The following is a 4359-nucleotide window of genomic DNA, read 5'->3' on the forward strand; positions in this document are numbered from 1 at the left end:
CTTGCTGCATATCAATGTTTCCAACTTTTTTTCCAGTCTGACTTTGTGGGATCTGTCCCCCTACTCTTGTCCCATCCTATTCCAACAGTCACACCTGCCTGTAAGACCCAGTCATGAACATAAATGAGCCAATTTACTCAGTCGTCCCCCACAGAAACTTGGGGGGGCGGGGGGCAGTGGTGAGAAATTACAAATTTGTACATAGCAAAAAAACATTGTTTCACAAAGGCAACTTCCTTGGCCAGTTCAACGCATAGCCTTGACTCTGTAGATAAATGTTTCCAATGTCAGAAATTGGCCAAAAGAAAAACAGCAAAACATATTTAAAAATTTCAACTCTAAAGCACTGAATCCTGCCACGAACCACAGTCTATCCAAACTTCTCCAAGAAATTCAAATATGGCTATGGAGTTGCTTTCTCTGGTTCAAGTCAAACATTACACTTTTTATGACCTGTTATTATTGGCCCCCAACACACATACACACATTCATATTGGCCCCCAACACACATACACACACTCAAAAACTGTAATAGAAGTTTTGCTCTGGTAAGTGAATGAAAAGAAAGGGGATTCTTCAGAGTTGATGTCAGCTTCCAGGTGTATCCCTTACCCTGGGTCCCTGGGAAAAGCAGGGGATGAGGCCCATGGTGCTGGGACCTAAAGCTGAGTCTGCTCATAGATGTCAGCTCAGGAGCAGAGCGTGCAGCTTGGCACACTCTTCACTGAACTGGGTTTCTTTTGCATTTCTGTGTTTAGTTCAAGGTATTGAGCAAAACCTTTGTATCATTTTCAGTCATTTCATGTAAAGGATTAGTGAATATATACCATTTAGCTCTAAAGCTACATAAGCTTTAGAATTGACATTATTAATAAAAGAAAGGTAAGTAAATGTGCGAGAAAGTTATTGTCCAAACCCACTGAACTAAGAAAATGCTGAAGGTAAAGAGAGCAAGTTGGTCAGATGGTACAGCACCCAGTTCTATAACGCTGTGATCTGTGTTTGGACGGAAATTCTGAACAGAAGATGCATGATAAGTCATGTCATAGTTTTACATTATTCTCTGCCCTTTCCTGATGCTAATTCACACACCACTGAATTTGATAATTCAGTGTCCCTGTTGTCCCAGGAAAGATGGATATGAGTGAACCACACCTAATGAAGTCAACCCTTCATCTGTCTGATTTCTTTGCAGAGACCATCACCAAAAGAGAGAGAGAGCAAGTTGGAATGTAGCCTCCTTATAAGAACTGATTTGTTCTTACAAGAGAAAGTGTGTGAGATGAGGTTTGTTTCATTCCATTTATGTAAATGTCTTCAATGGAACCACATTCTAAACATTTTCAGAATTTTCCCATATATACTTAAATCAGAAGCTTGCCACTTTTTATGTGAAGGAAGCTTCAGTTTGTTTTATAAATTTCATGTGAGAACTGGTAATAGCCCTCTTTTACTGGCATAAAGTCTCCAAACCTAAATCAACAAGAGTGGTCCAGAGCCTGCTCTGTCCTTTGCTAAGTGTTTGTACACTTACTTTTCAGTAATAGCCTTTTCAATTTAATGAATAGAAAGTTCAAAAGTTATTGGAAGATGTGATACAATAAAAAGGAAGTAATGTTACTTACACATTACTCAAAATGTAGAGTACTTAACGGAGTATGGCAAGGCTGTATATTGTCACTCTGTTTATTTCACTTATATGCAAAATACTGGGCTGGATTAATCACAAGCTGGAATCTAGATTGCCGGGAGAAATATCAACAACCTCAGATATGCAGATGATACCACTCTCGTGTTGAAAAGCAAAGAGGAACTAAAGAGCCTCTTTAGGCTCTAAAGGCTCTTTATCCTCTTTATGAGGATAAAACAGGCGAGTGAAAAAGCTGGCTTAAAACTCAACATTCAAAAAACTAAGATCATGGCATCCAGTCCCATCACTTCATGGCAAGTAAAAGGGGAAAAAGTGGAAGCAGTGACAGATTTCCTTTTCTTGGGCTCCAAAATCACTGCAGATGGTGATTGTAGCCATGAAATTAGAAGACGCTTGCTCCTTGAAAGGAAGGAGCAAACCTAGACAGCATATTAAGAAGCAAAGACATCACTTTGCCAACAAAGGTCTGTGTAGTCAAAACTATGGTCTTTCTGGTAGTCACGTACGGATGTGAGAGTTGGACCATGATGAAGACTGAGCGCTGAAGAACTGATGCTTTTGAACTGTGCTGGAGATTACTCTTGAGAGTCCTTTGACAGCAAGGAGATCAAACCCGTCAATCCTATGGGATTGGCCACCTGATGCAAAGAACTGACTCATTGGAAAAACCCTGATGCTGGGGAAGATTGAAAGCAAAACGAGAAGAGGGTGGCAGAAGATGAGAAGGTTGGATGGCATCACCAATTCAATGGACATGAACTTGGGTGACCTCTGGGAGATGGTGAGGGATAGGGAGGCCTGGTGTGCTACAGTCCAAGGGGTCAGAAAGAGTTAGACATGACTGAATGACTGGACAACAACAACTCAAAATGCAGAGCCTGAATCTAAGCAGGAGGAAGCATGAGATAACTCCCAAAATGAGGGGCATTCTATAGAACACTGGCCAATATTCAAAAATATTAATGTCTTGAAAGATAAAATACTAAAGAGGCACAAGAACTAAACACAATGCAGCCATGATCTTGGACTGTATCCAAAGTCAGGAGGAGGGGGCAGGGGTTGCTGTTGGGATAGGAAGAAAAATTTGAAAATAAACTAGGGATTAGATAGTAGTAGTACACTGATGTTAAACTTCCTGATTTTAACAACTGCATTGTACTTATGTTAACAGAATGCCTTATCCTTAGGAAGTATCAGTTGAAGAAAATAAGAATGAAGGAGCATGGTGTCTACAAGTTTGGTTCATAGAGAACAATAGGTATGTATGTATATATACAGAAATAGATGTAAACTAGATAGTGTGCAAAGTTGGCAAAATGTGAAAAATGGTAAATCTGGATAAAGATTATACAGGAGTTCTCATACTGTTCTTGTAACTCTCCTATATGTTTGAATTATTTCAAAATAACCTTGAAGTTGAGAAGGTTATGGGAACATACCTTACACTTCTGAAATCAGGTGCCTTGAGAGAGTTCCCTGAACTTCACCTTTACCTTTAGCAAGGCACTGATGACTAAGTTGAGATGAAAAAGTTTCACAACCAAGTTTTGCAAGACTTATTTCCACTTTGAAAAACAACGATGGAGATGTGCAGTCGGGTGTGGGGAGTGGTCATTAAATCAATTATGTGTAATGGGAACTCGACCTCTGTTTCCTCTTCTTTATTCCTGGGAAATCAGAGAAAAACATATCAGATGTGCATTAAAACATCCTCCCTATTACACTCCCTTTCCATCAAAATCAGGCTCCGCCCTCTGCCCTGGCTACAGGGTTAGCACATCGCCCTCACAGCTTGCAGACCTCAGCTGCCATCGGGCCATGACCCCCACCCGCAACTTGGTCTGCCTGGAGCAGCATAAGCCCCAGGTCACTCTGCCCCGCCACCATGGAAGCTCTTCCTGTCCCTCTGAAGCTGCTCTGGGTGACACAGCAGCCGCTGGCACGTGTGGCCAGTGGGCACTTGCAATGTGCCAGTCTAAACTGACACATGCTGTGAGTATAAAATACACACTGGACTTCAAAGACTTCACGTGAAAAAATACATGCCAATCATATATACAATGTCTCAGTAATAGTTTTACACGTTGATTACATGCTTGAGTGATGTTTTAGAGAGATTGAGTCAAATGAAGCATAGCATTAAAAGAATTTCAGTTGTTTCACTTTATGTTTTTTAACGTGGCTGCCAGGAAAATTTAACGTTACATTCTTGACTCATGTTTGTCCCGGTCAGTGCTACCCAGATGGAACTGAGCAGCCTCTTTCTTCATGTCCTTCCTGTGCACCTCGACACATTTCTGCTGTAGCATCTGCACGTGCTCCTTCACCTGGCTGCTGCCTCCAGCAGGACTGCAAGCCCCCAGAATGGTGCCCTTTTATCCTTGGTTTGTCACTTTGTGCCTGGAACACCTCACAAAGGGTGTTAATCATTTATGTTCATTTATTCTTTTTGTAATCGGAGTGAAAGTCTCATAATATTAACCATTCTAAAGTGAACAATTTACTTCTAGGACATTCACAATGTTGTGCAACCACCATCTCGATCTAGTTCCCAGACTTTTTTTCCACCAAAATATAACCCATACTCATTAAGCAGTTACTCCCCATTCTTACCTCCCTATACCCCTGGCAATCATCTGTGTTCTTTCTATGTGTTTGCCTATTCTGGGTATTTCATCTAATAGAATCATACAATATGTGATCGTTTT

This window comes from Bos indicus, chromosome 4 (assembly GCF_029378745.1).
Source record: "Bos indicus isolate NIAB-ARS_2022 breed Sahiwal x Tharparkar chromosome 4, NIAB-ARS_B.indTharparkar_mat_pri_1.0, whole genome shotgun sequence".
Lineage (NCBI taxonomy): Eukaryota > Metazoa > Chordata > Mammalia > Artiodactyla > Bovidae > Bos > Bos indicus.